The 27,866-nt window shown below is 35.2% G+C and overlaps 1 pseudogene; it reads right to left on the reverse strand.

The window, feature by feature from the left end:
* Window positions 1-3,343: 3,343 nt before the first annotated feature.
* On the reverse strand, window positions 3,344-3,690 carry LOC103255735 (annotated as a pseudogene).
* Window positions 3,691-27,866: the final 24,176 nt, after the last annotated feature.

Below are 27,866 nucleotides of genomic sequence, written 5' to 3' on the forward strand. Positions count from 1 at the left end.
GCCCAATTTTTTTACAGTAGGTGCATTGATTTTTTGCTAGTGGAATTTTTTGTCCAGTGCCGGTTCCTCTTTTCCCTGTTGGCTGCTTGGGTTTAACTTCCTGTAAAGCTGCTGCTACTACTTTGGTCATTTTTTTGGTTTGTTGGTCTTCAAGCGAGTTCCTGCTATTATAGATCTTCTGGACTACCTCAGTTAATTCTCATAAACTTTTCCCTTCAAATCCTTCAATTTTCTGCAATTTCTTTCTTATATCAGGGGATGACTGGGAGACAAAGGCTATAACTAAAGTCCTCTGATTTTCTGGAGCCTCTGGGTTTATGGGAGTACACATCCAATAGGCCTACATAAGGCATTCCAGAAAAGCCATGGGAGATTCCTGTTGGCCCTGAGTTACCTCACTTACCTTCGACAAATTTGTGGGCCACCTGGCGGTGGCCCAGAAACCCCTCTACTAGAGTCTGGTGATAGGTGGTGAGACACTCCCTACCGTGATTGGTGTTTGGGTTCCAATTAGGCCTCTTCTCAGTGGGGAAGACACGGGCCACACAGTCCTGCTCTGCCAGTCTGCTGTCTGGTCCCAGGACCAATTTCCTTGCCTCCTGATGGATTCGTTCTCTTTCCTCCTCAGTAAAAAGGACTTGGAGGAGCTGTTGGCAGTCATCCCAAGTGGGTTGGTGGGTGAAGAAAATAGTTTCTAAAAGTCCCATGAGGCTCTGAGGTTTTTCAGAGAACGCCGGATTTTGGTGCTTCCAATTGTAAAGATCACTAGTAGAGAAAGGGACATAAACCATAAAGGGCTGGCCTCCCAAACCTTCTATGTCTAGTCCCGGGGGTTGTCTCAGGGAGAGGACTGTGAAAGTTTGTGGTTCTGAGTTCCTCGAAGACGAATCAGGGCTAGTCAGTTTATTGGGAGTGGTTGGACCCTCGGGAGATGCATGGGGAAGAGAGGGATAAAGGGGCTAATATGAGGACCCACTCCTGGTGAGTGACAAGCTGAGAACCTTGTGGGCCCCCTGCTTCCCCTCAGATGTAGAGTAGGGTGGGGGAATTCAATCATCCTCCGGTGGGCTCTGGAGGACCAAAGGTTTGGCTTTTGGAGTTTCCTGTAGTGCTAAAACATGAGAAGAATTAGGTTTCTTTTTGGCTTTCGTCATCCACGATGACTCCTGCATTACTAGGAGGTACCAGGCAGTGATGTACGGGATCTGGTCTGTGTGGCATCAATAGATGAACTGTCGGACCTTCCCCACTATGGCAGGGTTGAAGGTCCCCTCCATTGACCAGCTGCAATTAGAAAATGTGGGCCATTTGAGGGAACAAAACGTGGTTAGGTTTCCTTGGTTTACCTGATAACCTGACTGCTGTGCTGCTCCTTGGAAATCCTTGAAGTGGCATAAAACCAGTGGCAGAGGGGTGTCAGGCTTAGAGCACTGCTGCCCCATAATATTGATAGCAATGACAGACACAACAGTGTCTAACACTGAACAAAAAAGACAATAACACAAACTGAACAGACAGACCTAACTGCCCGAGGGCAATACCAGAGGACCCAGTGATGTCTCACTAGGACCCCGAACCCAGGAATTAGTGCTTCAGTGAGCTTTCCTGTGGGTCCAACTAGAAGTGTGCACAAACAGAACAGGAAATTGACTCACCTCTCAGAGAGCTCTGGGGATGTTGTGAGTCTGTCAGAGACAACAATCAGCCATTTGTGAGTTCACAGACTCACCAGGCCCGATGAACACTGAGGTTCAGGGGTATGCAGACCCACAAGGTCAGCTGGTGATTGGGGCTGGGGATTAAGCTCTTGGATCTCCTGGATGAGCCCCCAAATGAAATAGGGACCAAGCGCTTAATTCACAGACACCGACACCAAAAATACAAGTTATAAAAAGGAGAGGTTTAATAGCCAAGAGCCGGCCAGTAACCACTTGCCTGCTGGACATGCAAGTTCCACAGCAAGGGCCCCCATTTGCTGTAGGGGCTTGCTTAAATGGGGCAAAACCTCATTGGGACTTTCCAAGTGGGCCAAACCACAACATCCTGGAGGCCTAGGTACTTTTCAAGCAATGCTAGTGGGGTTCACAGAAGCAAAAAAAAAAAAAAGCTGTTGAACAGTTTAACCTAGCCAGCAGGTGCTGTTGCCAGTTTCCAGGAAGGGAACTTTTAACTGTGCAAAGGCTGAGTACATGCTTAACTGTGCAAAGGCTGAGTTCATGCTTAACCTAATTTTTGACATTGTAGATGTCTTTTCAAGCCCCCTTTCATAGTATATGATAGACAAATGGTTAATAAGGTACACACACACACACACACACACACACACACACACAGACACACTTAAGTAATTTATTAGAAACATCTGTCCTTGCACAACTGTGGAAGTTGGCTAAAGAGTGTGTATGAAGCTGTTATCTTCACATCTAATCCTAAAGTTTGACATTCTATAGGATAGTCAGTCAGAAAGGGAAGATGGCTTTGAAGTAGGGGATAATTAGGAGAAACTAGTACCTGTGAACATTGGCTGGAACCCACGAGGACATGTTGGAACTCGTTAAAGTGTCTTACTGTTACTAATGTCAATTAAATAGGTGTTGACAAAAGAAATTTTTGCTTTTTTTTGTTAATGAAAATAAGCTTTATTATATCAAGTAATAAATACATACAAAGATGCAAACAGTTTTAGTCATTTTCTTCCAGATGTTTTGATCAACTTACAGTAAATGCATAACTGAAATCTACTCACAGTCTTAGTATGAATATTTTTGAGTGTCCTTGTTAAGTTTGGTAAACTGCTCTTCCTTTTGTATTTATAACTTGTGCATTTAAAAAACTGACTTCAAGGCACTAATAGTCATGCAAATGCTTAAGCAAAAAAGAAGTTATATTAGGTAAAATCTATATTGTATGGCAAATGGAGCGGCTACTAAGTAAAGCGTGCTGTCAGTATGCATTAAAACCAAAACCCTAGAGCTATATTAGCTTATGAAGAGGAACAAAGAACAACATGGGTAACATAAGTGTGCTCAAAAGAGAAGATTAAAGGGAGACACTGGTGTCTTGGAGGCAAACTATAGTTTGCTATAAGATCGCTTCACATGCATCTCTTAAATCAATGCTTAAAAAAAAAGAACTGGGTAGTTCCTAACTACTTAAAATGCAAATCCCAATTAACTGCAAAATCTTTTCTCAATTTTTGAGACTGTAGGTTCGGAGCCAAGTGACTCATGAGAGAAAAACCAAACTGTTACCATCTTGAAAACAAGAGTTTCATCTGAACAGGGGAGATCAATTGTAACTTCTCATCTTGTAGAAAGAGTGAGAACCTTCAAAACTACAGCGGCTAGGATCTGGCATTCCATTCCATTTCTGCCAAGCACTCCCAAACCAGTCCTCTAGCATGAATGATGCCACGTTTTAACCTCTCCATGGCACTCTTGCTGCCTGCATATGTGGTCTGATCTCCTTCCCCAGTTCCTCGATGATGGCCAGCAGCTCTGCATATTTGCTCTGGGGCACCTGGCTGTTTCCAGTTCCCTGGGTATAGCCTAGAGATGGTGGCCCGTAGTCACTTAGCAGCTGGCGGTAATGTGAGGATGTCGCCGTACTGGTAGAAGGCGAATGGACGCTCCCAGAGGCATTGAGGGCAGCGGCAGGCATGCGCGCAGTCAAGTTCAATTTGTAAGACATCCCTGTGGGTGGCAGGTGTGCCAGGCGCAGCCGGGTTAGGCTACAAGGGCGGCGGCAGTGGCGAGGGTGGGCAACAACGAGGTGGCCCGGCAGCCCCGTGGCCCTGGCAGCCCCGCCTGCTTTTTCTCATGAGCCCAAAATGTGCCCTGGCCCAGGAGTTGGAGAAGCTGAAGAAAAACCTGGAAAAAAGTGGAGTAGCTGATGCCATGAGACAATGAGGAAAATCAGCAGGCAAATGACAATATGCGTGAGCTACAACACCTTTTGCTGGTCCTGCACTAAACTTCTAAGCATTAGAAAAATAAATTTCTCACTTTTAAGTGGTTCACTTCTGCCTTCTAATCTCTAAAATGACTCTTGAGATCCACCTGGGATGGGATATACAGAGACAGAAATTCTGGAAAACAGTTTATCCTAGTCAAGTATACTTAATACAAAGACACCAACAAGAACTTATATGACATGGTTTTATAAAGGAAGAATAAGAGTTGATGCCTGATTAGATATGCCTTCTGATGTGTGATGCAGCATTAGAACTGAAAGATGTATTATATTTGGTAGTTTCAATTCATATAATGAACTTGCAAGGCTATATTCTAATACCAGAGAATAAGGAATAAATGGGAATTATCAACAGAAAGTTCTTTCCAGAAACTTGAATGGAAACAAATAGCAGAGACAGGTATGTAGCTTTGGAGAAAACATATTGAAGGTAGGAAAATAATGATAACAATGATATGGAACAGTTTTGCATTTTATCATAGTTACAGTTTTTATGGAAAAAGCCAAAGGGAGAAGACAGGTTTAAATTCAGGCAAGCATGGAATAATCTTAACAATGATCCATAGATGCCAAGAGAAAATCATATATGAACACAAACACATAGGGGAGAGATAAGTGCCAACCAAAGTAGGGACACTTTTACTCTGAGAATGAGAGAAGAGAAGATGAGTGTAGAGACTGTACTATCTAACCACTCAAACATTCCTGGAATGATCAATTCTGTACAGGTTAACAGATGTCCAAAACAGTAAATACCTTACTATTTTTCTCTTATAGCATCTTCATTGTACTATCAACTGTATCTTTGTATTAAACTTCTTGACATGTTATAAGAAACCCAATTTTATTAAATATTTGCTATTTGAAGATATTCAAACCTTAAAATAGTGTGCAATATTTTTAAGATATATACTGTGTGTTTACGTATATGTTCAGGATAGACTGTGCATTGTTAAATTCTAAATTATTACTAAAGTAATACAAATTGAAACTGTAAGGCCATTTCACATGAATTTAGCACAGATTTTCAGTACATAGACTCTTCCGAAAAAGTCTGATAATTAAGTGGTCAGAGCTGGAAAAAGAAATTGGGCAACTTTTCTAAAGCAAACAAACAAAAGTTACAACTTTTAGGGAATAATAGTTAATTTTGATATGTAGACAGTCTCCTTGTTAAGGGAATAAATCAGCTATTATTTGAAAAATTAAGATCACATCCTTCTTTGCTCAAGAATAAATAAAATAACTGGATGACTACTGTATGCAATGTGAAACCAAAATATTTCGTATTTTTAATCCCAGTAATAATATATGAAACCTGTTGATAGTCATGTTTTTGTATTATTTTATCTTTTAGTTTTATTTTATCTACTTATTTATTTATATTTTAAAAGACAAGGTCTTGCTTGACTGGAATGCAGTGATGCGATCGTAGCCCCCTACAGTCTCAAACTCCTATACTCCAGGCATCTTCACTTCAGCTTCCCGAGTATCTGGGATTACAGGTGCGCACTGCCACACCCAGTTGATTTCTTTTTTTTTTTTTAAGAGACAGTAAGTTTGAAAACCAAGGAGAGAAACTTAAAATTCTGGTCAAAACATATCTGTAAAATTGTCACCAGAAAAATTTTTGAGAATTAATTCATGCCTTTGTGAGATAAGGCATCATCAAATAGGATGCTATTCAGGTTTGACTTCCATCCCAACACCTTTGTAATTAAAAAAAAAAAAAGGAAACAATAGCAAAGTCTCCCTTCCAGATGTATAAAGCAGAACTGAAATGCATGTATATTTTAATTTAGCAAATGAGAAAATCCCTGTATGTTTATGAAATAAAACAATTATTTAGAATAGTCATAAATTCTGTCATGAAAATAAAAATGAATTATATGTAGTTTGTAGAACAATGATATATTTTCATCCATTCTTTCATGCCTTCATAAATTGTAATCATTTGCTTTATATGGTTTCCTTTTGTCTTTTTTTTTCAAACTGTTTAGTTTCTAGTCAAAACACTATTCTTACTTCTGCTGTGCTTTTCTTTGACATTTATCCTTTAATATGTGACTCTGAGCTATTTTTCTTACAGTTGACATATTGATAACATTATCAAATTTAAGTTATTTCTAAGTCTCTAAGAATATCACTTTCTACAGATAAATATCTCACTGTTACTATGTACTTCATAATTTTACTTCTATTATGAGTCAGAATATTTTAAAGAAAAAAGCAATTGGATTCATATATAAATATGACATATGCACAAGAAAGTAGTTAATAATCTGATAAAGAAAAACTGCCTATTTTGATATCCTCAGAAAGCTAATAAGGGGAGGTGCAAGCCATTTCTTTCCAAGCATATTGCTGATTTATGGGACTCAGGAAAAATATTTCAACTGCACTCTGAATCTTCATTTTAGAAACGAAATACTTAGATTAATTCACCATGGAAATCACATTTCTATTTCAAATTAGCTGGAGATTCTGCCAGTTTCTTGGTAAATCTAGAGGGACATCTCAAGCAGTCAAGGGTATTGATGAATGTAAAACTGAAGATTATAGACAGTTCATGGAATTTGTTGATATGTATTACTGCGAACATAGGCAATAACTTATTGTTTATGTCCTTAGGTTTCCTTTGACAAACAAACAGGTATACGATTTTACTAACTTGAATACTAAACAACCCTGTTGTTTTAGGACACTGTTTGGTAAAATTATACATATATGATATTCATCATATTTTCATTGTGAAGGGTTTCTGCAGAAAAACTTCAGCTAAAAGAAATTGGACCAAAATTCAAACTACCCATGACAGTTGGCCCTTTTCATCTAAAATCTCTACAAAGATAGAAAAGTACCTTTAATTACTAAATCTATAATCTAGTTGATACTTAAAAGTAGATGAGTAACTAAAATTTCTTTCTGAAAAATATAGGGTCATGAGATCTGATTGAAGAAGGAAACTCAGCACAAAATATTTTCTGGAAAACCAGTGAGAAAAGTCAAGTGCCCTTCTAGATTCAAGGCAAGCATGGACGTGTAAGATGTATAAAAGATAAAGAGGCAGGGGTGAACCTAAATCCACTTCTGATTTCTCCTTTCCCTTAGACAAGGGCAATAAGGGTCAGAGGTAGGATAGTGCCCTGCAGACTTTAAGAGGGATGAGAAAAAATATATTTATTGCTACTTTTTGTCTTTTATTTTCCCATATCAACTCACCATTTAACAATTAAAAAGAGCCCGGCTTGGTGGCTCAGCCTGTAATCCCGCGCCTTTGGGAGGCTGAGGTGAGTGGATTGCCTGAGCCTGCAGGTTCGAGACCTGCCTGGGCAGCGAGACCTCATCTTTCCAATAAATCAAAAAATCAGCCGGGCATGGTAGTGCATGCCTGTAATTCGGGCTACTTGGAAGGCTGAGGCGGAAGGATCGCCTGAGCCCAGCAGGTTGAGCCTGCGGTGGCCGGGAGTGGCCACTGCACTCCAGTCTGGGCAACAGAGTGAGTCTCTGACTCAAAAAAAACAAACAATTAAAAAAAAAAAAAAGAACTGCTGAAATTTTGGTTGGGCTGTCTTGAACCTAAAATAAATTTAGGGAAAATTGTTGTTTTAAATATGAAATCTCATTCATTAATAGGATGTCTTTCTCCATTTATTTGAACCTTTTTATTTTCTTTCACTAGTATTTTGCAGTTTTCACATCATTCCCTAGATGAAACTGAAAATTATAATCAAAATTTACTTATTTTTTGTTGCTGACATATAAAAATACAATTTATTGCTGCACTTGCTTTCCAGTGAACTTGTTTAATTTACTTATTAATTTTAAGAATTTCTTGCAGATTCATTTCAATATTTGTGCAAAATTGAATTTTACCAATTCTTTTTTTTATTTTTTTGAGTCAGGGTCTCACTGTGTCACTGAGGCTGGAGTGCAGTGGTATGGTCATGGCTCACCACAGCATTGACGTTTTGGGCTCAGGGGAATCTTCCACCTCACCCTCTTGGGTAACTAGGACAACATGTGCAAGTCACCACAGTAACCTGCTTTACCAATTCTTTTTTATTTTTTAAATTTCTTTTCCTTGCTTAATTGCACTGCCCACATTGCTTTATGGTTGAAGAGAAGTGGTGAGGTGAGGGAATTTTTATTTTTTGTTTCTGACAGAGATTGGTTATTACTTTTTAAAAAAATGTTTTTGCCATATCTATTTTGACTTCCTAATTTAAGATCAAGACCTTTTTTTTTCTATTCTGCAAATATTTTTGTAAAACTGGAATTATTTTGTTCTTAAATATTTGAAATATTTTTTACATTTGCAAAATGTGTTCTATATAGGAACAATTTCATAGTTATATTTCTAAATGGGATAGTATGCATCCCTTGAAATGATATACTATGTTCACATTTATTATTTATACCAATATATATGAATGAAAATAAACAAGTTACAGAAATAACATTGTATCATGTAAACAGAGAAAGGTTCTGAAACAATACTATGGCTTTCTCTAGGGAGTAGGTTGGGAGAACTAAAATACTTTAGTTTTACTAACTTGCTGGTTGGGTTTTAAAATGGGACAAAATGAAGTCTTCTGCTTTCTCAAGGATGGGAGAATGGAGAAGAGGTAGAAAGAAAAATCCACACAAAATGGCTGAACACGGAATTTTTTTTTTTTTTCAACAAGTACATTATTGGCTTGATATTGGTTTAAGCGCTTAGAGAATATTCCCTGAGTAGGCTAGATGGTGTGGTGTTCCAATGGAGAGTTGTCTGCTGCTTTCTGAGCAGAAGTTGTTAATGCCTGCAAATTGATGCTATTCTCCAGTCTCGGGTTATAAAGGGAAAGCAGATGTTCATGTGCAACTAACCCAAACACATTGAGAAAGGCTACAGACATTTTCCCATTTCAATTACCATAATTTAATGTCTAGAATACATGCCCAAAAGCTTTTCATGGCAGAGGATCAGCACATCCCAGGCAATGCAAACCAAGTCCCCAAACTCTTCTGTATGCATTGCTCATTTTCAGAGATGAAATCTTTATACTGAATATGAGTTCAGACTGTTCTGAAGTGCTTTTTCACATATTACAAAGGTTTGTTACCCAGTAGTTTCATTATAGATTCTAGAAGAGTTGTTTACTTTATTGCATTTTCATACTGTGTTTTTCTGTGTGTATGATTGCTATTATTAAGCTGAATTTTCTAGGCCATTTCTTGAGATATAACAATCATGTCTTGTTACCATATGATTTTATTTACAGAAAGTTGTCATTAAAAGCCTGAAGTACATTGTTTTGAAGGCTGAAAAATGATTAACATCTTCTCAAATATGAACAGCTTATTATAAAAGGCAAAATATTTGATTTTACAAAAATAAATCAAATTAAACAAAAAAGCATTTTATTAAAATAGAAACATAAATGAGATTACATTGTGAACACATTATAAAATATTGAAACATAAAAATATTCATGGTGGATGACATGCAAAAAAGAAACTTAGAAATAAGTGCAATCTTGCTTTGTCTATAGACATATACACACATGCACATCAAAAGATATTACTGAAAAAACGATGGTTTTATATTTTATAAAACAAATTATATAACCATTACATATGATTTATTCATTTCTTTTTGGTGGATATTATAAAATGTTTTCTTCTTTTTTGTCATCTGTATTTTATAAATTTTTATTAATTTTTATTAAGAAAAAGTCTAATTACTTAATCCAATAGAGAAAATGCATCAAAGTAAAATGTAAAGAAACCTAAAACTTAAGCAAAACTTTGATGTTACATTCCTAATACCTCAAACTGTAAAATTGCTTATATTTTAAATTTGGAAATTATATTCATTAATTTTCATAAATATATTCTTGTATATTCATATAATAAATCATTGCAGAACAAGCAAGTGAAAATCTCATCACCATAAAAAATTATATGGGTTTGGATATATGTTTTTCACACTGCTTTATTTGTTATCTTTGGAAAATCTCAGTAATTTTAAGAAGAAATGCATTTACAGGGAAAATAATTGGACATCACATATTGAAAAGTAAATCTTTTGTCCCTGACCTTGAGTTCCTTTATTCTTATCCTCAGTGTTATCTGTCTATATTATTCCATTGAGTCTATGCATAAGTAGGCATGTTGTGTGTGTGTGTGTTTATGTGTGTTTGTGTGTGTGTGTGTTGAATAAGTATTTACATAGAGACAATGTCTCCTTACATAAATAGTGACATTATATACAGTGTTTCTTACTGTTCTATAATCACAAAACACTAGCGTTTAAATTTTTTTCATATCTTAAAAAGAGTACATTATTTTTAAATGATTGCATACGGTTCTACTGTGAGGTTCTAGACTTATTTACTTAATAGGTCCCTATTGTTAGAGATTTTTGTTATTTGTTCCCAGTGTTTTTTATGCTACAAAATTTCATCAAAGGAATGTTCTCTGTGCATATATGTGACTGCATTTACTAAATACATTTTTGGAAAATAAATTTCTGGGTCAAAAGGCACAAACTTAAAAAGAACTTGGTATAGAGTGCTAAATTGCTCTTCACACATTCTAAGCAATATATGTTAATATATCAATGTGATATTTTTCATATCTTTGCTAACAAAATGCATCTTTTAAATTATTAGACAAATATTTTGTAATTCATTATAGTTTTAATTTATTCTCTAACCTTCAGAGATTTGTCATCTTTTCATTCTATTAATAGTAATTTTCCAGTTTTTGTGCATGTGTGTATGGTGGGAATGAATAGGCTGTTCATGTCTTCTGCTCACAGTTATTTTAGATTATTTGATTTCATTTTTTCTCATGAGTTGTAAGAAATCTTTATGTACCAAGGAAATGAGTCCTTTGTGGGCCATATTCCTTGTAAATATTTATTACTAGTTTTATTATCTGTTTTCCTTTAACTTGGTTTATTGAATTGAGCCTAACTGTCTTTCAAAGGGAAGAATTTATTAAGCCAACTGCTACAGTGAGTGCTGTCTGTTGAGTCAGAAGACAGTCATCCCCTTCAGGAATTGTCTCAGCTTCAAGTTACTTGCTCTCTGCTTGGCAGGCCCTATTGGAGTCACCGATATCCAGTGACTGCTTCAGGATGAGCTACAAAAGACTGAGTATTTTGGCCTAATGTGAGACATCTCTGATGGAATATTTTAGTTACACAGGTCCTCATGGGATCCCCTGAGACTACCATTGGGCTTGCATTGCAGTTTTAACTTCGCCCTTTGCCATTCCCCCTGCTTTCTTACTTTTTCTTTAATTGATGTTCATAACCAGGATACTCCTTAATAAATATCTGGCACAAGAAATTCTGAATCAGGCCGGGCTCGGTGGCTCAGCCTGTAATACTGCGCTTTGGGAGGCTGGGGTGAGTGAATTGCCTGACCTCGAGGTTCGAGACCCGCCCGGGCAACTTGGCAAGATCTCATCTCTACAATAAATAAAAAATTAGCCTGGCATGGTAGTGCGGAAGGATCGCCGGAGCCCAGGAGGTCAAGGCTGCAGTGGCCGGGAGCGGCCACTGCACTCCAGTCTGGGCGACAGACTCCAGTATGGGCGACAGAGCGAGACTGCAACTCAAAAAAAAAAAAAAAAAAAAAAGAAATTCTGAATCAGAGCTTATTTTCCAGAGACCCAGTCTGTGTCACTGCCCTCTCCTACACATACTCATACACACACACACACACACACACACACACACACACACACACACACAGAGCATTTACAGATTTAATGAGATCTCATTTATATTTTATTTTAATCCTATACATGCCTCATCTAGAGGTAAATTCATAATTCATTCCTGGAGGAAATTCCCTCTGTCTCTCTATATATATATATATATATATATATATATATATACACATATATATGTAGAGTATTATCTCTCTGTGTATATGTATACATACACACTATAGAATATTATTATGCAAGTTGTAAATTTTCTAAACATAGTATCACCATATATTAACACTTAATTTTTTCACTCAACTTTTTAAAATATTGAACTATTTTGATAGAAATGATTCTAGTTCATTTATTTTATCTGATATGTGGTATCACATCATATAAATAAATATACTCTCATGCTGATAGAGATTTATTTCCTATTTTCTATAATCAGAAATACTTTTTGTTATACATTGGTACACAAGTTTCTCTGTGGTATATATAAGTAGGAGTGGAAATGCTTGTTCATAGAAGATGGGCATTTTCATCATTATCAGAGAATTCCAAATTCAAAAACAAGATTTCATAGATATTCAAATTTTAAAACATGTTCTTCAAATAAATTCTTGCTTATTTATGAGTTATGCAGTTGGATAGGAAAAATATCTTTCATTAAATCAGATGCTAATTTCACAGCAGGTAGAAGATGACATAATATTAACTCCTTTAATGGCCTTGCCTTCCCAGTCCCTGAGAAATGACATCTGTAAGTCAGCATTGGAAGACTTTAAATTTTTTATAATCTGTCTTTTAATATTCACCATTTATCATTGAACCTTCTTTTTCTCTATTACTCCTCATGATGGTTAATTTTATATTTCATTTTGACTGGGTTAAGCAATTCCCAGATAGCGAAAATATTATTTCTGATGTGTCTGTGAGGGCGTTTCTAAAGGAGACCTGTATTTGAATCAGGGGGCTGAGTAAAGAAGATCCACAGTCTCCAATGAGGGAAAGACTCATGTATTTCTTTAGAGACCAAAATAGAGCATAAAAGAGGAGGAGGTGGTGAATTCCCTGTTTATCCTTATGCTGGAATATCCATCTTCTCCTGACCTGGGACATCTGGACATCAGAGTTCTTTGTTTTCAGGCTCCCGGATTTATACCAGTCCCCACTACCCCAGTAGCTTTTCTGGTTCTCCATTGCAGATGGCATATTCTTAGATTTTTTTGGCTTCCATAATCACATTAACGAATTCTCATAATAAATATTTTCTTGTAAATATCTGTGAATCCGTTCATTTGTTCTGTTTTTCTGGAGAACCCCATCTAATACAATCTCATAGCCCTATTACTGAAATAAGTTTGAGATTCTGGTGTATTTCTTATAAACATCATCAGCTTTTGTGTTAACAAAAGTTGTCAGACTATTTTGGCATTTTTAGGGTCTTGGGATTCAAGATATTTCTGCATTTGCTATTTTAAATTAAAACAAGAAAGCAAACAAGCATTTCCAAAATGTGTACTTTCGAAATTTTACTTCTTAAGAGGATATGAAAAATGCATCTCCTCCCTGCTCCTCTGGCACTAAGCTTTATCGGGTCATAATACTTTATCATTTCAGTGAGCACTCTTATCTGGGAGTCAAATGTGTCTGGAAAAAAAGTACTTACGGTCTTTGCAGACTCTTTGCTACACCATTCTTGCTTTCTCTGCCACAAACAACTCTTGCAGAACTAAATCTCTTCTCACATAGCAGTTCTTCCTCCCACTGCAATTAATAATCTTAAAAAATCTTATATCTCTTTCTCATGACTACTCCAACTGAAATAACTTTAGATTGCTCCTTAATGCAGGTTTAAATTTTTTCTACAAGCAGAAACATATATTTCTGCACAACTGTATGTCACTGAGCTTCCTGTGAGAAAAATGTGAAATGGTAGAGTATGAAAGAGATGAATTTAAAATCTGGCTTTCCTACTTAGCACTGGTGTACACATAAGTACATTAATCAAACTTTTCAAATTTTTAATGGCTTTATCTGCAAAATGGCAATATTTAAACCTGTTAGGCTATTGGCAAAGACTAAGAAAAACCATGCAAACCTTTTACAAGGAGTATCTAGCACACAGTAGGCATTTAATAAATGATAGCTCTATCTCTTGGCATTTTGCATCCCAGCAGTTACTTCTCTGTAATTAACTGGTAAACTCTTATTTGATTTAAGACCATTTCAAATGAATTTTAAATAACAAAGTATATGAGACTATTTCAAGTATCCAAATACTTTATGGCAAATGAAAATAATTATTCTTAAATTATTTAGTTCTATTTCATCATATAAATTATTTCATTTGTGTTTTTTTAAACCTTCCTATGGGGAATGTGTTTTATTCTATCTTTACTTACTTATTATTATTTTTTAGACTGGAAAGTAGAGTTTATTTAGAAAGTAAATTTAAAAAAGAGAGATGAGAGAGGAGATTCACCTCCCCAAGGTATGAGAGGGGGCCAAAACTTAGGAAACATGGCGACTTCCATAGCTCAAAGAGCACATGGCCACACCAGAGTTTAGTAAAGCAATGGCCCATTTGTGCTTTCTACTTGTGTGCATTGTAGTTTTCATATCTATGTTAATTTTTGGCTTTGTCATGTGTCCTATCTGCTTCTATAGCTGTTCCATGTTGAATATGTTATTTCCCGTATGCTGTATTTCCAATATAATGACATTCTTACACTTCAGTTTAAGATATTTCTCTCACTAACTCCAGTTATATTTCTGGTTTCTCACATTTTGAAGATGCACCAGGTAACTTTATTATGCTTCTCTGAATCATCTTGAAAAACAACCTTTCTTTCTGTAAATTTTAGATTCGGGAATGCACATGTGTGTTTGTTACATGGACATATATTGTGTAGTAGTGGGGATTGGGTCTCTGGTGGCTCATTTACCAAGTAATAATCAGGCCTTGACTGTAGTCTCTGAAACCTAACCCCAACAACCTTTCTTAAAAATAAGTAAGTAAATAAATAAATAAATAACTTTCCTATCCGTTGCATTTAAATAATATTAGTGTCTCGCACTGACCATTTCAAAGTAGTACGATGCATTTATACATTTGTACATCGCACTACTTTCATTTTTGATAAAGCTTCCATGACTAATTATAATTTGTTTTCAAATTGCACTCTGCCCCATAGAAAACAAAACAAAAGATTCAGACAAGCAGCAACATATTTATCTGTTTTTGTAAATAAATGCTCTTTAGAGTGCAGCACAAGAAAGGCATGCGAACTTTTATAAAAATACACAGGAAAAAGTGAAAACATTTTACAGACACCATCGTGTGTCATCTAAATGAACTTTGAAAGTGAGAAGGGGAGCTGAAAATACATCACGTTTGTAGGTAAATGCTTCAAGAGAAAGAATGTTTATATAATACTGAATATGCTACGGACCACATTACCATTGCAGAGCATATGTTCTTTGGAAGTAAGAGGACATAAACCCACTATATAGATGAAAATGGCAAAATTTGGAATCGCATGAGAGACATGTTCAACTTCTAAACTTTAACAGATCCATAATGAACCTGCAAATTGAGAATTAACACCTGTTCTGGATCATTATCACCAGTGAAATGCCAAGTGGAGACTTGTTTGCATGTGGAAAATGTTGTTGTTCTTCAAGGTCAGCTGCTAATATGCATCATTTACATAAATGTTTCTATTAGCAGCCTCATATCAATTTGGGGGGAAAAGTAGAGTATGAATTCATTGCCAATTTTTTCCAGCAGGATAAGCTAGAAGAGTTATTTATCTAGAATCACTGGCCAAAAACTTTCCTTGGCTATAGCTAAGATAATACTACCTCAGAACAAAGTGATGGCAGAAGGAAAAAATGATGCCCATTCTTCAGCCATGCACAGGAAATATATATTGGGTGTTGGCCATGGGACAGCAAGAGTGATGAAAAAGTTGTCTCAACACTTTTCAGAAGGAATCAGAGCAAAACAACGAGTCTTATTGATCATTCTTTTTTTGACAAGTACATTCTCCAGTTATAAGACCCAGAATAAAAGTTCGTCATCCGTGTATTTCAAAATATTAGTGCCCTACATGCATACTAATAACAAGGAATGAAAGGAATAGGAAGTAAAAACGGGTCATTCTTTTTTGAAATGAGAAAAGGAAAAGTGTATGTACCCCAGTGACAGTGATACATTTCTATCTTTTTAAATAGTAAGCACCCAGGGAACCACTGTTTAGAAAGGTACATATTGATTATTTTGGATGCCAGTTAAGTTGAGAAAGTGTGAGGAGTAGGAGCCTGTCAGAAGTAGTTTAATTCTTTAAAGGTTCTTGCACATTTTTAGAATTCCTTTAGTGAAAGAATCCTTTGTTCCAATTAAATCTTAACTTTGATAGAAATTTTGTTCACTTCAAAGTAACCAGACTTAAGATCTTAAAAATTATCTAGTTCAACTTGGAGTCACAACCTGAATAAAGCATTATTTGTGAAAGTTTAATGATTTTTGATGTAGAAAGCTCTCTGATATCAGAGTTGACATATGATCCTTTACTGATGATGAGTAGAAAGCAATAATAATATGGATAATATTTATTGTGCCAATATTATTCTTTTAAATCTTTTTTTCCATATATACCTTACACAAGGCAATTTTATAAACATCTTGAAGGATTTGGACATATAAAAATATAATCATCGATTTTAAAGAAATAAAGTCTTATAGAATAAATAATATATATATATCTGAGAGTGATTGTTCAAGTTAAAAGTTTTAAGGAGCATAAGAAGCAAAAAGATAAATCGATATGGAAAATCACAGGAGATGGGAAGTTTATGGGAGGACCCATGGGGGGAAATAATCACTTATCTGCTGGAAATGAAGGGTACGCAAGCATTCAAAAGAATGTTTCCTTATAGAACACAAAGCAAACACTAAAGTGAGCAAAAGAAGGATGTTGTGGAACTTAGCACATAACAAAGACTGAAAAAGGACTTGATCATTATAAGTGATCCCACTGTCCCTAACTTTTTCTCTGACAGATTTTGAAACTTCTTTTCTGGCCCCTACTAACTCTCCTGCTGCATCTTCTACTTTTCTTTGAGGAAAAAGAAAATTATCAAACTCTTTCTTCAAAACAGCTTATCAAAGGTGAAAAATTTGAAATAATCCAGCCTGCCAGTCCATATTATTTGAATATAAAATATGTATTTAAAGAGTTGCTGAAAATTTTCTTTGTTTTTTATCACGTCCTTAATTTAGGGTTCATCAATACTGGTAAGGTTCAAATAAAATATATTGCAGTTGAAATAGTCACATCTTTTGACTTTCTTTATAACAATTAACCAACTCTGAGGCAGCAGAGGGAACTAAAATGTTGGATTAGGAAGACAGGTATGTATGTGGGTGGGTGTATACGTGGGTGTGTATGTGTGGGTCTGGTGTGTGTGTGTTTGTGAAGAGGGGAAGTCATGCCTTCTACTGAGTCACATACTGGATGAACTGAAATACAATTATTATTTTATTATTCTTCACCCTATTGACTTTCTTCAAAGTTCTTAGAGTTACTACAATTTTACTTTTATGTATTTTTTGACTTGTTTATTGTTGGGTTTTCTGATTAAATGATAAGCTTAATGAGAGTCAGTATTTGCTAATTTATTATAAGAACACAACACAGTGCCAAAACATAGGAGTTCATCAATTATTTGCTTAAAAAATATATCTAATGAGATTTATAATGGTTTTGATTATTGAACTTGAGATTCAGGTTGGTAGTAATGCCAAGAATGTTTAGAGAAAGAAATGGTGTTATCATTTATTAAAGGTCTATCATACATCTTTACAGTACATTATACCTTTATATAATCTTCATAAAAAAAATGTTAAAGGATAAAATGTGTTTTACTCATTTCTCCTTTTTTTCAAATGTGAAGACAGAGCCCAGCACTGGGAAAATGTGTTTCTAAATTATACCATAAATAAAAAGAGCTATGATTCTAGGATTTTAAACTCATAACTGAAAATTAATTTTGTTACATTTTGGTGATTTCCAGGGATTCCTGAGAAGAGTAATCACAGGGTGAACAAATGTGATTTCAGTAGGTCAAAAAGAGATCTAGAGATGTGAGGTTAATACAACTCTAATACTTTTGCATTAGGCTGGAATATGTGAAATTGATATTTTTGGTTTTTGTAAAAACCTGTGAATATCAATGTTTTCTGATAATTTAACTTAATGTTTTATTCCAGTGCTAGAATTGTTATTACAGCACACTGCTTCCAAATTGTATGGTCTAAGAGAAAAGAGTGTGATGATGAGTACTGTTGAACTAAAAGGAAGAGGCTTAAGCACAAAATATGACTGTAACCTTGGTTTTTAAAGGCAAAAAAGGGGAACAGAAAGTGGCCTCATACATAGTTGTTTGTCAGAAATTGTCATTGATTAACAGAAATAACATAGTTTAGTGACTGGCTATACATTGTTAAGCTATAGGGTGTGGGATATAGTGTCATGTGGGACATTTATTAGATTTATTAATAACTACTTGTGGCAATAGCAAGTAGTTTCAATAGATGAATACATGGCTCAAAAGAGAGGTAGTAAAACATGATTTTAATGCCTTTTTGGATCTTGTTATTTGAAAGGACTTACATTCCTCAGATAAGAGTTATTTTCTTCCTGCAGTTCTAAGCTGTGGTTATGCAAACTACAGTAAACTACCATGGATCACTAGAATTTTGGATGTCAAGGAAATGCTAGGTAGCACATCATGAGACTCAACAGTCTGTGTATCAAAATCTCTAAGAATGCTTGCAAGGCACTTGTAGTGAGATAAGCGTTAATTGAGGCCCTGCAGTTAAGAAAGAAGGTACTCTCCAGTTCAAGTGTGTATTTTCAATACATGTATTTATATGTACATACATATAATATATACAATACATATATTTATATGTACATACATATAATATATATTTATACATACTTATAAATATATAACCACTGCATAAGCAGGGCTTGGTGGCTCAGCCTGTAATCCTGTGCTTTGGGAGACTGAGGTGAGTGGATTGCCTGAGCCCGCGGGTTCGAGACCCGCCTGGGCAACTTATCTCTACAATAAATCAAAAAATTAGCCAGGCATGGTAGCGCGCACCTGTAGTTCCAGCTACTCGGAAGGCTGAGGCGGAAGGATCGCCGGAGCCCAGCTGGTCGAGGCTGCGGTGGCCGGGAGCGGCCACTGCACTCCAGTCTGGGTGACAGAGTGAGACTACGACTCAAAAAAAAAAAAAAAACTGCATGAAAGTGTACCATTCATGCCTTCTAATATTGGTGAATTTATTATAACCTATTTTATACTAAATATATATACACACATACAATTTATAAATCACTGTATATTTTACTAAGAATAGATAGCATCAACAGTGATAACGAGATGTGGTTATTTCACATTTTAATTTTTTGTTTTAATTGTAAGGCTGACCGGATTTGAAAGGTGTTTGAAAAGGTTTTTGTGAGATATTTAAATGACTTGTAAATTGTGATTTTATCTGCATGACACTGCTAATTGTAACTAACTACAGATAAAAGAAAAAGAAAAACTACATACACTTTGAAGGCACGTTTTGTTTCAGTAAGATGCATTGTATCTGTTCAATTGTGAATATTAATAATTTCTGTCACTTATTATCAAAGATTTTCTTTCACTGACAGCTACACAATCTCAATAAGACATCCTCATTAAATTACAAAACATTCTGATTTATTTTTTGAATGAGTTTGAAGTGTAACATTAAAAATTAAGTATTAGAAATTAAACATTATTACTATCATATTAGGTGTCTCTCCACAAGGATCTTTTTGGAGTTGAATAATTTTAGATTTACAGAAAAATTGCAAAAGTTGCACAAAGCTTCTGCATCTTTTTCAGTTTTCCCTATTATTCACACATTGCATTATTGTTGTATGAACTAAGTTTTGTCAAAACTAATAAACCAACACATTGGTGGTGATTATTTACTTGTTGAAAGTAAAATCTTAGACAAATTAAATTTAACAGCATTTAATGGATCATGGCACAATTTGCACATCGGGCAGTTTCCAGTATCACAGCAGATTCAGAAAGACTCCCGCACAGCCATGTGATAGAAGATTCGTGGACAGAAAAAGGATAGGGACATACAGAAAAGACACATGAGGTACAGAACAGCTGGAGTGATGACAGTTCAGGGTTTGCCTTGTATGAACTCAGTTTTAAACAGTTGACCACTTTGGCTGAAACTACTCGTGACTGGCACAAGAATAGGTTGCAGTCTGTTCACACATCCAGTTAGGTTTACAATTCACTAGGTATGGAGAAGACTTTAAGCTGAACTTAAAATATGTAAGGAGTCAGCTTTAAGCTAAACTTAATTTAGCACACTAAACTCCACACTTTATTTAGATTTCACTAGTCTTTCCATTAATTTCCTTTCTATTCTGTGATCCAATCCAGGTTACCACTCTGCAATTAGTATCCATGTGTTACCAGTCTTCTTTGGTCTGTGACAGTTTTTTTTCCCCTTGTTTTTCAGGTCCTAGACCATCTGAAGTATTGCTTTCCAGGTATTCTGTAGGATATCTTTCAGTCCAGATTTGTCTAGTGGTTTCTCTGCAATTAGACTGGAGTTACAGGTTTTTGGAAAGAGTACTAAAGAGCTGAAATGCTTTTTTCAACACATCATATCAAAGTGTACATGATATCTACATGACTATAATAATCTACTGATTATTGTTAGTGTTTGTCAGGTTTCTCCACTGTAAAGTTGCTATTTTTTTTCATTTCTATATTTGATTATTATGATGCAGCTATTATCATTATTGTTGTTGTTGTTGTTGTTGTTGTTGAGTTGGAATCTCACTCTGTCACCCAGACTGGAGTGCAGTGGCACGCTCCCGCCGCAGCCTCAACCTGCTGGACTCTGGCGATCCTTTTGCCTCAGCCTTCCAAGTAGCCAGAACTACAGGCACGTGCTACCACGCCCAGCTATTTTTTGATTTATTGTAGAAATGAGGTCTCACCAAGTTGCCCAGGCTGGATCTAACCCTTAAGGTCAGGCAATCCACTCGTCTCAGACTCCCAAAGTGCTGGTATTGCAGTCTGAGCCACCGAGCCCGGCCCAGATATTATTTTAATCCACCTTAAAGTAGGAGGAAATTTAAGACTTGTCACCATTGCTTACTTATTTCTGTCAAGTCTATCCTATACCAGGCCTAGAAGATATTCAGATCCACCATAACGTCAAAATCCTATGAGTATATATATAGAGAGAAATATATGTTTTATTACAGGCACACATGAAATAAACATACCTCTATGTGTATCCTGAAATTTGGGAAAATTTGCATATGGAATAATGGTCATAATTCAGTTAGAGTCATCTTTATTAATTCCTAAGACTGTCACAGGAATACTATTAATATAAATACTTTGTATAGTATCTAATTCTCTCAACAAATAATTTTGAGTCTACAACAAAAGCCAAGAATATTGCACTAAAATAAAAATATAGAAGATTTATTTAGGCTATATCTACCTCATGTTTTGGTTGTGCAGTCAATAAAAAGCAGTTCACTTCCTGTGAGAAAGATTCAGACCAAGAATAGTTTTACAAAAAATCTTTTCTTGAAACCCCTCTGAGCTTGATAGGGCAATCTCCTCAATATTCCTAACACCTTGCTCAGCACACTCCATATTCTCCTGGAATCACTGGTATTTTATTTCACTACACAGAATCTTAGCTTCTAGAGGGTAGGGATATGGTTTTGTTAATCTCTTCAGGCCCAGTGCTTGTCACATAGCAAATATTATATTGTATTTATATCCACTGAATAAAAGAACAAATATCATATCAAATTTTTATTAGAGAAAATGTAAGATACTACACGAAAGTAGTTATTCAATTTATAGCCAATATCTTTAAATTTATTATACCATTTTATCTTTTTAAAACACAGCTAATAAGCTTGCTACTGGAGCACATCTGATTTGGATAACATCTGCTCAGAATTTTTCACTTTAACTTTCTGACAGTGAGCATTGTCTATTCTTCTTCATGTCCCACTGACTTCCTCTAAACTTGAAGCCTGGATTGCAACTCTCAGTCTGTACCTATTTTAGTTATGCTCCATTATCTGAAAATTAATGCACAGTAACTGCGTTGGGCTCAATGAATCTACTTTAGTTTGCTGTGTTCCTCTGCAGGAATCTCATTACCTCTCTGTCTCTGTGAAGTCAGTAACTGCAGGAAGCTTCTGCTACAGATCAAAGTTCATTCAAGCCTGTTAGCCTGTCTATGTTTGTTCCCATCTTGAAAACACATTGTTCTTTTCTTCATCTGTTTTCACCTACAAAGAGTGCTGATATTAAATACTGGATATTTTCCATGGAGAGTTTATTATATTTTTCTCAAATTTTCCCACATTGGAATGCTTCTAACAATAAATAGCTATTTAGTGAAGTAAAATACAAAGCTAAATAGCTGATGTATGGTAGCTCATGAAGATGCAGAATTCTAGGAGACATGTAGATCTTAAATTTCATATATACCTTAAATTTCATTTCTCTCTCCCAACTAAGGCTGAATACCTTCCAAATATTCAGATAAAGTTCCTACTACTACCATTCTGTCATTTCATCAGGGTCTCAAGTGTGTGTCCAGCCCTTTAAGTCTTAAGGATACCAAGATGCATCAACATGCACAGACATGAACTCTGGAGTGTGTCCAGTTCTCTAAGTCTTAGAAATGCCAGAGTAACACCAACACACAGATACGGGCTCTGACATGTGTTTAGTCATCTAAGTCTTGGGGATGCTAGGGTGACACCAACATGCAGATGTAGACTCTGGTGTCAGTTTTCAAAAATAAGAACTGCTATCAGATTCAAAATATATTATTAAGCCTTAAGAGATGAGATTCTTATTTTACGAAGAGGAATTCAGTGAACATTTAATGTATATTAAAATATCGCATAGGTGCTTGGAATATAAGTCAAATCTATGTGCTAGACTGAGATACTCATCGTGTAAAAAATGAGTAATGAAATGGAAAAATATCAAATGCCAATAATTTGATTTGGCATGATCCAAATGTTTCATCAGGCTGTTGTAGCACTAACATTAATATATAATTATTGGAACAATAGTCTTCCCCAAAGTGAGCCAACTAGATTTATTCTAATTAAAAATTATGGAGTTACCAAAAGTTTAGAGATTTCAAAAGCAGGGATGCAGCTGACTTATGAAAGGCCAGAACCAGAGCTGAAATAGTTGCCAGGGGGCATGGGACTCCATGCATCCAAAGGCGGAGTCATTCTTCACTCTGAAAAATTACTTACTTTGCTTTTTAGTTCACACGGTGAATGAAATGTGGACATCCACAGTTTCCTGGCTTACTTTGCCAATGTGGCAATGGATTATGTCAGATGTCAGACGTCCACTCTTTCAATCAACCATGTCCCCACGAGGTAGGGCTACCTGGAATAAATACAAATAATTAAGATAAACCACTATATGTGTGAGAAGAAAATACAGCCATTATTTTGATCCTCTGTGAAGTGCTTTCTGCAATGGCTAAATTATAATGACCCTTGATGTCTCTGACTGGATGGAACTTTGGAACTTTGGCCCTTTACAAAGTTCCTCTTTCCAAGATAATTTTGGAAGACCTCCAGGAGTGTCTTATCCTTATCCATGGAAAAAGTTATGGTTCTCCTTCTCTGTTGGAGAGAGCCAATTTAGAACTCTGTGATCAGTGGCTTTCATAGCTTCATGGAGATGCCAATCACAACAATTGTGTTGCTTCAGCAGTTCTCGGCTGCTAAGTCTCTGTCACAGACACAACTTTAATCCTTATCTAGTAGGTTTTATCTCACCCATCTTGACATTAGCACTAGTCAAGTAGTGATGTGGCAGCCTTTTATTCTAGTATTACAAGGTAATGCTCTGAATGAAGTCATGGCATTTCCACTGGCTCATCTCTCCAGAACTCAGATCTCTGTTTATTTATTCTGTCTGCGAATATTCCTGTGAAATGTAAAAGAGAATTGTCCCCCCTTATCTGCTTTCTCTTTTAGAAATAGGGTACATCAATGGTCTTAGTGGAAGACATTTTAAAGTTTGCATATATAGCCTTTGTTTTCTTCTCTCAATTTTCCATTATCTTCCAAAATCATCATAGCTTACAATTGGAAGAAGAAACATTGCATACTTTCACAACCTGGAAGGAACCAGCTTGCCTTGTATATTATTTATCTGTCTATTATTTTCTCCATCTTCTAAAATTGTTATAAATACTTAACAAGACAGTAATTATAAAAGTAATCTAAATCTAAAAAGTGTTTCATAATTATAAATATTTTTATAAGAAATTCCTGTGAAGATTGTATTCTCCTTGTTCATAAATTATTCAAACTTTCTTTCTAATTTTAGATTACAGTTAGTCTTCTTTCTACTTTGTTGAGAAGCTATTGATCAAACTTCATTGCCAAAGTCTATGGAAATCCTCAGACAGGGAAGAGTCTGGGGAGTAGAATCTTCCACAAGCTTAGAAGCTAAATATTTACATTTGAAGCTTACTCCCTTCTCCAAGATCTCTCTATATGTTTTAATATCCATGAGTTTATTGCTAACGAAGTAGGCCAGGATAATTTTCTCACAACCCATTTCTTTCTGAACCAAGCATAGGAATTTCCTAGCTTCATCATTTAAAACCATCAGACATATAAACCCTGATTTAAAAAAAAACTGCAAAGGATACCAAAAGAGAAAATATAAAATTAATAATATTAAATTTTCAATTTCACTGACAATAAATGAAATATTTGCTATGAAATTAGCAAAACAAAATATGAAAACATTCACAATGCTGGTTAGTACGAATAAGGGTATCATCCACTATTTGTTCATGGCAGTTTATTCAATTTTTTTTCATGAAGCAACTTGGAAATACGTACCAACTGTCCCTAAGTTGTTCACTTCTTGAACCAATATTTGCAGGTGAACATTCTGTCTTAGTGGGGAAAAAATGAAAATATGTATGATATTGTATTATTTGCATAGTAAAAATTTGGGGACCCAATAAAATCTTCAACAATAAAGAAATAGTTAAACACTTTTTTATGTTTAATCCATATTAGGAAATATTGTCTAAACATTAGGATTATTTTTACAAGGCATTTCTATGATACACAAAAAATTATCAGGAATGCTTAGTGAGAGAGTATAAAAGTTAACATAACACCTACACTAATGAAATATTTTACTTATCCATATTTCAGACATTATTACACACCATAACAAGTGGGATGTTGAGTACCTTACTCATATTGTACCAATTACTTCTCTAAATAATACCATCGTGTAAGTGCAGTCATGTTCCGAGAAATGTGCAATTTCATCATAGTCTGCACTTACACAAACCTGGATGATAAGAGCCTACTACATACCTAGACTACATCATACAACCTATTGCTCCAAGGCTACAAATATGTACTAAATACCATTGGCGATTGTAACACAATGGTAAGTATTTGTGTCTCCTAAGATATCCAAACATAGGAAAGGTAATGTGCTGAGCTACATTATCACTGCTATGGTGTCACTAGGTGATAGGAATTTTTCAGCTCCATTATAATCATATGGGACAGCTAGTGTGTACGCAGTTTGTCCTTGACTGAAATGTTGTTGTGAGGTGCATAATAATATTATCAAAACCATTTTATAGACAGATAACTTAGTTTCAGAAAGTTTTATCATAGTGGCCAATCGAATAATTGGCAAACCAGTGCAATATTTACCCTAAGGAGGTTCTAATATTAAGATTTTTTTCTCTAGTCATGGTAGACATTAGAGCTTGCAGTATAAATTCGTAGCTTAGGTCCATTATTTCCTCTTTGTCCCATATTACTATATCCCTGATCAAGTACCCCATTATTAGTCCTCAAATTAATGGCCCCTCTTTTCAAAGATATGAGAGAAGATAAGAGGTCTTGGGCCAGCATACTGTGGTGGAGTAACTATAGAACAATTTTTTTGGCATATATTTTGTAGTTATAGTCACCATGCCATAGATCTTAGACTTTCTAATAACTCTACTATTTAACATAAACCCATGTGATGTTTCCTACTCTTTTGTGAAAGACAGGAATCGTTGTCTCACAGATATCTATAAAAATACGATAATTGTCCAAACCCGTGAAATAGATATAGTCACTTATATATGTACATATATTCATTGATATATGCACACAAAGATATAAATGTGTATGTATATAAACTTGTGTGTGCACATACATATACATATATGTACGCATTCACTGAATATTTATGCATAGTGAAATCAAAGGAAGCATATTTTTTTAATACATTACCAATATGTGTAGGTAATAAAACAGTCCAAAACAAACTGATAATTAGGCTAAATGCTGAATATTTTCCCTCCTGAACTCTTGAAAGGGACACTTTTTAAGAGTTGCTAAATGTATTAATTTTCTTCATAAATTAGACTACTTATAGCAGACATTCTATTCTCTGTGCTGTACTATTCAAAATAGCATTTAGCAATAAATTAACCTCTGGTAGGAGACCCCTGTGGGCTTTACTTGTTTGAACTTTTAATTAAATTGCTGAAAGCAAACAATAACCCTCACCATATAATATGAGACTGTTCATTCCACAAAATAATGACTCTAGCTCCTGTTTTTCACTGAAAATCATCTCTCTCAAACAAAAATATTTTTAGCCCTTTTCCCACAAAAATAGTAAAGGAAGCATCTAGAAAAAAATTGTTATTAAAAACAAAGCTATAAAAAAGAATATTTTCTCGAGAAACACTATAAAAGAAAGTTTTTCTGTCACCTAAAACCAGATTTCTATATTCAAATTTCATATCATCAAATAACTTGAATTTTCTCTTTCCTATTACTTGTGTTTTCCATTTGAATAATATTGAACAGTTTAATAAGTCAAGGAAAGATCACTGAAAAAGTGATTAAGAATTGAGATCTTGAATACTTGGGCAAAACAAAATAGACTGGGTTAAGTTGTTCTGTAAAGTCAATATAGTCTTCCAACTATCAGCCTCTTTATTCTGTTGTACATTCTCTCAAATATTCACACCAAATTTGTCTTCAGCTAATGAGACAATGAGAGTTCTTGTGATTAAATATTGTGTTTGAGGAACAAGCATAGGTGGACTGGTTAACAATAATACAACACATTATAGGAAGCCTATGTTTACTCAGGTTTGTTCCAAAGGTGGTGGTGGTGACAAGTTTCACAGCTCTTCTTACTTAAGCTGTGTTTTGTTAAATTGCAGAGAATTATCAGAAAATCATTGAAACAAAGTATAATTAATTTTAAATGAATAAATCTACAGGATGGAAGAGCTAAATTGTGTATAGTTACTCATGTATTACATCTTGCCTACACCAGGCAGTGTCATCAGTACTATTCAAGAACATTATCTCTAACAAATACAAAAACCCAAATAAATAAATAAAAATTAAGTCAAAGCATTCAAACAACAAAGACATTTGAATGATATAGAAAATATTCTAAATATCTGTTATTATTTCTTAAGCAACGGATAACATAATATTTTAAAAACATAACATGTTAATTAGGAAACTGAGAAAAACAAAATAGCACTAGGAGATTTTTAATTTACTTTTCTACATCAGTCAAGTAGACTCAAATTTACCAAGTTCCTAAATAACTCACATATCTGTTGTGAGCACTGAAGAAGCCAATTCTTCAAGATGGATCTTAGGAGCTAAATGGGCCTATATTCAAAATGGAGCCAAATGACCATTTGCTGTCTAGAGGTCACTTGTGTCCTCTGCATTCCCAGAAAAATCACACACTTGAGTTACCTGGGGACTTTTATAGCTGCTTATTTCTGTTTATACAACTGAATCAATGGATCCTGTGAAGTCCCATTTTACTACCAGGACCTAATCAGTGGACTGTGATCTGCATTGTCAACCAATCAGAGCTAAACAGGCTTGCATCTCCCATTTGCATAGCTGACCTGAGTGGGATCTTTCTCTATAAGGATTGCCCCCCTCTTTGTTCTCACAGAGTGCCCCTTTGTTTTGTACTCAAGGCTGAGTCTTTCT

The sequence above is a fragment of the Carlito syrichta genome, unplaced genomic scaffold (genome assembly GCF_000164805.1).
Source record: "Carlito syrichta isolate Samal-C Ts95f unplaced genomic scaffold, Tarsius_syrichta-2.0.1 Scaffold75492, whole genome shotgun sequence".
Taxonomy (NCBI): domain Eukaryota; kingdom Metazoa; phylum Chordata; class Mammalia; order Primates; family Tarsiidae; genus Carlito; species Carlito syrichta.